The 9,965-nt window shown below is 32.9% G+C and overlaps 1 pseudogene; it reads left to right on the forward strand.

Moving 5' to 3' along the window:
* The first annotated feature begins 5,254 nt into the window (after positions 1-5,254).
* LOC150033806 (zinc finger BED domain-containing protein RICESLEEPER 2-like) lies at positions 5,255-9,130 on the forward strand (annotated as a pseudogene).
* Positions 9,131-9,965: the final 835 nt, after the last annotated feature.

Raw genomic sequence — 9,965 nt, forward strand, 5'->3', positions numbered from 1 at the left:
GTGAGAATGTTCGTTTATTCTTCCCCACCCATTAAGAAATTAGTTGATCGTGATGGAGAGAAGAGAAGACATGGATAGAATAAAGATTATAGAAATCATGGTTTATATTAAGAATGAATATGTCATGATATCAATATCTTAATACAAATTTAATGAAAAACAAAAGAATGAAAGTTCAAGAAATGAAAATGCTAAGTTGTTGGTCACAATCTCTTGCTCCTTTTGCTTTTAATGGTTGGCTACTTTCACTTGCGCTAGCGATGGAGGATGATGGAGTTCCACCTCTAACTAGAGAAGAAGACTGAGCATTCACTTAAAATTTCTCAAAGAGAATGTCGAGAGGTTCAAGATGATGGAGAATCAAGTAGAGAGTTGGGCAGAGCTTCGACCAATTTCTTGACTAAGGGCCTAACCTTTTCAACGTGAGAGTTTTTGGCTATTTATAGGCGTCAAGTGGAAGGTTTTTCAGTTTCTTTCCAATGATGATCAGACACACTTGCATTTAATTCGATGCCCTGCTGCGCCAAATTCCTTGCATCACAGGTTCATTGTTTCTACCATGACTATCTCAAATCAGTTTCCAACTTGCTTTGATTTAAGAAGCCCTCATTTTTCTTTCTTCATGATTCTTATTTGCGTGCAAGATTAGGTTGGCTGATCTTGTTATGCATCCAACGGCTGCAACATCATCTTTCTTTGTCAATTTCTGCTTCTTTTTACATTAAATCCTGCATTTAAAGATGTTAGACTTATAATATTTCAAGATTAACAAGTTTTGTAATTATTGAACGCAATGCTTATCTTCTTCTTAAGTTGATGCTTTTCTACTTAATTTCCCTGATTATTCTAAACAAAATGCTACAATAACTTGTATTTCTACAAGTTATCACATATATCTATAAAAACTTATTACCGTGCATAACATGGTAAGAAAACACAAAAGTACAAAGTACACTCCCACCCTAAACTTAGAATGATGCATTGTCCTTAATGTAGAACTAAGAACAAACATACAAAGTAAATGATATAAACATGGGAGTGCTCGAGAGTCCGCCAAACATGATGGTAGAATAAGCACTTTGTGTTGGGCAATGATCCTAAAAAAAATTAGCATCTATAAGAGTTGCTTCGTTTTTAAACCAAAAAAAATTAAATAGACAAAAAATTAAAAGAAAGCAATAAAATTGGGTTGTCTCCCGATGAGTATTATGTTTAACATTTTTTAGCTAGACAAGGCTCATCCATGACACTAGATCCCATGGTGGTTTTGACCTAACATTCATTCCTTTACATCCTAGAATCAAATTGTAATATCCATGCTTAAAGGATAAACCACCAAAATCATAACAATCATCAGAAGGACCATCCACAACATCATTATAATCAAAGAGATCTCTAGATTTAACTTTCCTATTCATGTCAAAAGGATCATTAATCAAATTACCATTATCAAAGAGATCAACAGACGTAGCATTCCTAATCATACAAGGGAGGGCAAAAGACATTACCATGTCATGCTTGCATGTAGTTTCATCTATACTATATATCCTATGACACATACATATCTCATTGGTGCTTTTGAAGGATTGATAGATATTAAATACTACTTGAACATCATTAATTATAAAAGCAAGTTTACCTTCCTTAATATCAATTAAGGCTCTCCTTGTAGCTAAGAATGGTCTTCTAAGGATGATAGGGATCTCAGAATCCTCCTCCATATCCAACACTACAAAGTCTACAAGGAAAATAAATTTATCAACTTTAACAAGCACATCCTCAACTATACCTCTTAGGTACTAGGGTTCTATCAGCTATCTGTAGAGAAATTGTAGTAGGCTTCACATCTAGGAAACCTAGTTTCCTATAAACAGACGGAGGCATAAGATTAATGACGCACCTAAATCACATAATGCTTTCTTAACAGGAAGAGAACCTATAGTGATGGGATAGTGAAACTCCCTGAATCCTTTAATTTTTTAGGTAGCTTCTTCTGCAAGACAACATTGCACTCCTCTATCAAATTCATCATTTCATATTGCTCAAACTTCTTTTTCTCATATAACACCTTCTTCGTAAACTTCATATAATTTGGCATTTGTTCAAGTGCATCAATAAAATGAATATTAATGCGAATTTAAACATGTCTAAGAATTGAGAAAATTGTTTACCTAAGTTTTTCTTTTGAAAACTTCGAGGAAAAGATCATTTTTCAATAGGTAGAAAAGGAGGAGAATGACACTTCCTTGAAGATTTGTGTCTAGGCTTCCTTTTCTTTTCTTCCTCAACTTCCTTCTCTCGCACCATTGATTTGTTAGCTTCAACCTCTTGAGACTCCGAATTTGATTACACAACGGGCTCTACAAAGGACTTGCCACTTTTTAAGGTTATAACATTGCATTGCTCATAAAATCTTCTCTCAGATGTAGTGGGATTGTTATTTATCTTGATGGAGTTTATGGAGTTTACTACAACAATAGTTTGTTCCAACTTGGCATCCATATGTTCAATGGCTTTGACATGCGTGCCACTGAGCTTACCAAGCTTTGAATTATGGTGGCCATACTTCACATGTTGCTAGCCATTATTTGCATGTTGTTCTCTAACGTTGAAGCTCTATTGTCTGACTTTTTGATGTAGTCAAGTAGTTCTTCAATTGCTGGCTTCTTTTCAAATTCTACAGAAAAACCTATGGAACCCTGTAACACATTCCTATTAGCATAGGAGAAAGTTTCATAGTCTGGGTTGTAAATTGTTAGTTGTTGCTATTGTGGTTATCCTTCATAACCTTGATTTCTACCCACAAAGTTTACTGCCTCAATCTTATTAGGGCTGATTGCCATAAATCTTGTAGGGTTCTATAGTTTGTAATTGTATTGTACAAACATTTTATTTATTTAATAAAATATGAGATATTTTATTTGACGTTTAGTATCATTAAACTCACAAACCAATAAATTAACATCCAAAGTTATCATCTGCAGCTTAAACATGTATGTAAAGACATCCATATAGATCATGTTTAAGTGATAACCTAAATGGTCTATAGTAGATGGATAAGGCTAGATACCTTATCCTAGTGACACTACGATTGTGGCCCGCTCTATGGATATTACAATTATTATAAAGTGCTATAAATGATCTGATCTTGATTAATTATATGGGGATATGTGAGCGGGAGTATTCTATATAAAGAAGTTTGTATAAGACCGAACCACAAAATGACTAGTCTCATTATATAATGTCGTTCATAATAGAGACTTACATTTCACTAGGATGACCATATGTGGCATAACCTGAATCCTGAGTGAGTTGTAAATGCCTACTTATGAAGGCGATCCTTTGATTTGTATGGGTGAGAATCGCCAGATCACTGACTTAATAAGCCTATCATTTTGGGGATTTGTCTAATTGGAGAGCTAGGAATACAACTACACAAGAAGGAATTCATTCCTTCCCCAATATCGAGGTAAGTAGATAAATTGCTCCCTTAAAAGCTTATTCTGAGGCTTGAACAATGTGGCGTCACACCATCTCCTAGCCTGATAGGGATTTGGTCATAGTTGGACTATGACTTATTGGTCATTAGAGGGATCGGTGGTACTTAAAGAGTTAGATGTAACTACATGGGCAAAACGATAATTTTGGCCTAGTTGTATTTACGAGTAATTTGTGAAGTGTTATCGCACTGTTGACTGGTTATACCCAATAGACACATAAAGATATCTATAGTACGAAGAGTGCAGTTATCGGTCTTTAGTGAGTGCCCGTGGATGTTGAATAATTTAATTAAAGGAGTTTTAATTAATTATTCAAGTACCATTGGAGCTTCAAATTACAGTTTCATAAGATCCCCTCTGTAGCTCAACAGAGATTAAATGATAATCAATTTTGGATTAATTTGAATTATTCAAATTATTTTAAGGAATTAATTATATGTGATATATAATTAATATAATGTATTTGGTACATTATAATATAAAGTTTATCTGAGAGGAAATAAATATTTGCATATGATTCAAATATTAATTATGTGAATTGAATTCATATGATTAAATTTAGTATAAATGGGATTTATATTAAATACCGTGCATTAATGAGAGAATGAAAACTATAGGTTATGTTGTATTTTATACAATATTAAACTATAGGTTATATGTTATATTTGATATAACATATAGTTTAATATATATTATATGATAAAGTGGTTATCATATAAATATATTTTAGATGTTTTATTAAACTAATTTTTATTTTTATTTATTTATTTTTGAAAAATATGTTTGGGAGAGGTTGTAACTCCCTCTCCTTTCTCTCTCTACTACGTGCGTGAGGGTGCAAAGAGGTTGTTTTATCATCTTCCTCTTGTTTTTTTTTTTTAATACAAATAGCACTTTGTGAAAACAAAAGAAAATTATCTGAGAAAAAGTTCTCTATATCTCACCTTCTGCTTCTCTCAATTTCACTCCCTCACCTAAAATACTAAAAACCCCACATCTCTTGCAGATTCTCTTCCCCTACAGATAATACATGAGGCTCTGATTGGTGGTGGCCAATTAGGGGTTCGAGTATATTGCAGTTCGTGACATTTTAGAGAAAAGGATACACGATGAAGATTGGATCTTCAAGGGTAAGTTCCTAATCATTTTCTTAATTTCTAAATGCATGTTGTAAATTTAATTTAATGCATAATTTTTTCTTTTGGTTTCTATCAAATTCAATGTTCTGTAAAAATTGGATTTTGGGACCGATCTCTGCTTCCACACGGGATCTTCACCGGTTCCTTCAAATCTCAATTGCTATGGATGAGGGTTTATTTGAGCCTGGCCTCATACAACCAATTTATTTCGAGCATTAGTAAAAGATGATAATTGGGCTTTTAAAGAACTTACCTCTAACTCATATATCCATGTGGTAGGTGTAACTAGGGTTGTAAGAGACCGCCCCGAACTGATTTGGTTTGATTTAGTTCAGATTGTAACTAAAACTTATACCATACCAAATCGAACAAATATGGTTCGATTCAATTCGATTCTCCCGTTCGCCTGACCCGCTTAAGTAAGGTTACTTCTTCAGTTCTTCACTTAACATCTTCTTCAAATGACATCTTCTACGCTCACTTTCCTATCTCCCCATCCATCGCTTTCCTCTCTCTCCTCTCTCTCCATTTGCTACTCTTTTCGCTCTCTATCCATCCATCACTCTCTTCTCTCTCCTTTTTCGTCAGTGTCGCTAGCTTTGTCATCGGGCGTCGATGAACACCTTGGCCATTGATAAGTTGAACGGAAATTTCTCAACTTGGCCGTCGATAAGTTCCTATTCTTTATTGAACCAAGGACATCTATGGGCATCTTCTGGGTTTTGTTTGGTTATATTTCAGGTAATCTAACTTATAATTAGGGATGTTCAAATAACCCGAACAACCCGGACTACCCAACCCAAAATATAAGGGTTGGGTTGGGTTAGTTTTGTTTTTGGATTGGGTTGGATTAAATTTTTTCTATTTTCGTTGAGTTGAGTTGGGTCATGGGTTGGCTAAAAAAAAAATTGGGTTGACCCAACCCAACCCAACCCGAATATTATATATAAATAAAATATACTATATATGTTTCTCTTTGTTTAAAATTTGATTACTTTGTATTGATTAATTTGTGAATTTTAAATATTTTTATTTTAAAATTGTTATGATATTTGTCTTTATTTGAAGTTTTCAATAAATATCTTAGATATAATTGGTATTTAGCATTTGAATTTTATGAGATTTTAGTTATTAATCATGTTTTGTATATAAATTCACATATTTTTAATTAAAAAGAAAAAAATAAATTATAACCCGATAACCCAACCCAACCCAACCCGAATTTTAAGGGTTTGGTTGGGTTGGGTTAGAGACTTTATTTGGATTCTTTGGGTTGCCAACCCAACCAACCCAAATTTTCGGGTTGGTCCAGAAAACACCCTCAACCCAAACCAATCCACGTACATCCCTACTTATAATGGGCTTTGAACTGATTTAGTCAATTGACCCACAAATTTTATGTTCTTTTGATGGGAAATTGTTAGTTAGCTTTGAATTGAGCTTCCTGATGTTGAATTGTTTTTTTTTTTTTTTTTGTGGGTTTCTTGTTGTCAGTATCTACTTTTCTTTTTATGATGGTGCTTTGTTTGATCATTGAATCGATAGTGATAGGATTAAATTAGATTAAAGTTTGATTAAGAACGGCTGAAATTCTGTAAATATTTCACTTTGTTATGAATTAGAAGATTGTTTGATTTATTCTTTGTGTGAATAATCAAAGGTGATAGGATGATCAAAAGAGAGGCTCAATTTGCTCCATTTGAGTGCTATGTGTGATGGGATTTTAGAGTTCAAATATATATTTCTTTTTATAGTTTTTTTTCTTTTTTTTTTTTAATGTTTATTGTCATGCCAAATTGGAAATTGATAGCAATCAATCAAAACATTATATGTGGTTGGCTCAATATTTATCGTAATGCATCTTCTATTTATATGTAAAGTCACTTATTGTTCTTGTATTCTTAATGTAGTTGTTAAATCTTGTTGTTGTATTCTTCATAGGAAACTCCATCGTTTGTAAATGAGACTTCAAAACAAAGTTGTTCCAATTCAGTAAGATCGTTAGGAAAAAAAAACCTATTAAACTAGCTTCAACGACATGAGAACATTTCATTAAAGTAGAAGGATGTGATCTTAGATATCCTTGGGCTGCTTGTAAGTACTTTGGGCCACATATGCCTATGATTCCAAGAGAAATGGTGCCACAAATCTCAAAAGATATTTAAAGAAATGTAAGAAGTATCCCAATAAGTCAGAAGATTATGTTGAAGGAGAGGGAGATTCTAAAAGTAGTTTGATGGCTACATCTTTCACTCAAGAAAATTGTAGAACAATGCTTGCTTGTATGGTCATATTAGACGAATTGTCATTAAGTTTGTAGAAAGTGAAGGATTTCATAAATTTTGTTAGGCATTAAATCCAAAGTTTGTAATTCTATTAAGAGTGACTGTTGCAAAAGATTGTTTTCAAATGTACACGAGGGAGAAAAAAAATTAAAGAGTGCATTAACTCAAAGTGGCAAAAGAGTTTGTTTAACAACCGATACATGAACTTTCAAGTAGAATATAATTACATGTTTCTAATGTTTATTTCGTTGATGTTGATTGGAACTTGCACAAAAGTATTTTGAACTTTTATCAAATAGCTAATCACAAAGGAGATATGATAGGTAGAGCAATTGAAAAATGCTTAGAAAGTTAGGGTATTAATAGGTTGTTTACCATAGCAATTGATAATACGAGTTCAAATGATGTAGTCATTACATATTTGGTTAAAAAGTTTAGAGGCAGAAATGTGTTAGTGTTGAACGGTGAATTTATTCATGTTAGATGTTGTGTTCATATTCTTAATTTAATTGTTGATGATGTTTTAAAAGGTTTGCACGCCTATATCATTTGAATTAGAAATGTTATAAAGTATGTTAGGTCATCTTTTGCAAGACTGCAAATGTTTAAAGATTTTGCTAAAGAAGATAAGATGTCAACAAATAGTTGTCTTACGATGAATGTTTCAAAACAATGTAATTCAACTTTCACTGTGTTGGATGGAGTGATTAAGTGTCAAAAGACATTTGAAAGATTAGAGGAGCATGACCCAAGTTATTTTTCGAAGGATGATATTGTTACTATTGAAGATTTGAATAAGGCAAAAGTGTTTATGGAGTTCCTAAATATTTTCTCAGAGGTAACGATAAAGTTTTCTGCATCTATGTCTGTGACTTCAAATATATTTTTTCGTGAACTTTATTTGATTCAAAAAATAATTCGTGAATACTAGTTATATGAGAATGCATCATTGAATCAGATGATATTAAGCATGCAGATTAAGTTCAACAAGCATTGGAGTACAGCTACAAGTGAGAAAACCAATTTATTGTTATATATTGTTGTAATTCTTGACCCTAGATACAAGTTGACTTATGTGAGTTATTGCTTTAATGAACTTTGGAGGAAGAAAGTGCAAAAAAAATGGACGAATAAGGTTGAAGGAGCATTTCGTTGTTTGTGTGATGAATATTATATCACAATGTCAATGCCAAAAGAACAATATCCACAAACACAATCATCCATGCCTATCAAAGGATTTAACTTTCAAAATCCGAGTGAAATGCCTTCCATCTCATTTAGTGGGTCAAGTGGAACGAGATCTTATAAGATATGTGTTGTTATTCATCATAGATTTAAACAAAGTAATAAAGCAAGTCCAGATGATGCTAAAATAGAGATGGCTTGTCATCTAGATGAGGCTCATATAGAAGATGAAACTGTAGATTTGCTGAATTGTTGGAAGTTGAATTCTTCTCGATTTAAGATTATTAGCCAAGTAGCCAGGGACCTCTACAGTATTCCTATATCTACTGTGCCATCTGAGTTGGCCTTTAGAACTAAAGGATGAGTGTTAGATTCTTTTCGAAGTTCATTAACTCCTCAAACTACAGAGGCACTCATTTGTGCTCAAAATTGGCTTCAATACAAACCTTTGGATGATGTGAGTGAAGAAATTGATGGAGCTTAAGAAATTGATGAGGGTAATAGATAATGTTACTTATTTACATATGAGCGAATTATTTTTTTCATTTTGATTCAGAATTCATAAACATACGAAAGAAGATGGAAGCTGCCCTTGAGAATTTGAATTATGATTCTAAGTTTCTACTCTTAAATCTTATTTACATATGTTTTTTATTTATATTAAATCTAAACTTGTTAGGTATTGAATCTTGTTTCTTTTTCTTTCTTTCTTTCTTTTTTTTTTTTTTTTGAGATAGCATATTCAAGTAGATGATGGAATTAGAGTACTCGATGAAGATGAAGATAAAGTTCCTGATGAAGGGTTTTGGGAAGAATCGTATAAAATGCTGATGAATTTCTCTTTCCCCTTTAACAAACTTTGTTTTCATTTACAAACCTTGTATTTCTTATCTTCAATCTGTGTTGTTGATCCTTTTTTGTGCTCTTTTGATTTGCAAGTACAGGTAGAGTTTTGGATTTATCTGCTGCCAACCATTTTGGGATATTACTAGAATTATATATGCAATTTATCTGCTTGTAGGATAGAAAAGGAAAGGGTTTAGAAGTGTAATCTTGTCATATATGTTTTCACTTTTCAACCATAGGTGTACTGACCTTTTTATTTGCTCATGGTTGTTGGATGCAAATTGACATTTTGTTGATGAATTCTTAAATATCAGTTTGTGATGAGTTTTTCAAGTTTATTTTGATTGAATATTATTCCAAGTTTGTAATAATAAGAACAACTTAAAAAATAGAGCCATTTAAAGAATTCTCCAAGTTCTCCTAAACGAAACTGTTTATATATATATATATATATATATGCAAACCCCAACCTGATCTGGGTCAAATTTGACTTGATTTGGGTCAAGTCGTATCAGATTTTGTTTGTACAAAACTTGATTGGTTTACCTTGAAAATCAACCCGACCCAGTCCAATTACACCCTTAGGTGCAACTGCTCTCTCATTAGCCCAATTATAACTAGTAGCTGCCATATCCTCTGAGATTGAATAAGCTTCAGTGGTAGTCTTTGAGAAAATAGATCTCCCATTGGTGGCATTTAATATGGAATTTGTGTTGCCATTCAGCCCATCATAGAAGAGTTGAATTGCTACTAATTTAGGCATCCAAGTTATGGGCATCTCCTGAGAATATCCTTGTTCCTTTCCCAAACTTCAAACAATTGCTCTTTAGGTTATTGGAAAAAAGTAACAATTTTAGACCGTAGCTTTAAAAACTTAGTTGGTGGAAAATATTTGTTCAAGAATGCTTGAGCTAACTCGTCCCATGTTGTGATACTATCAGAGGGTATTGTCTCAAAGCATCATGGCATAGGTAAAAGGGAACGAGGAGGCAAGCCCCCCCATCTTTCGC

Source organism: Benincasa hispida, chromosome 9 (genome assembly GCF_027475165.1).
Source record: "Benincasa hispida cultivar pf3 chromosome 9, pf3_genome.v1.1, whole genome shotgun sequence".
Taxonomy (NCBI): Eukaryota; Viridiplantae; Streptophyta; class Magnoliopsida; order Cucurbitales; family Cucurbitaceae; genus Benincasa; species Benincasa hispida.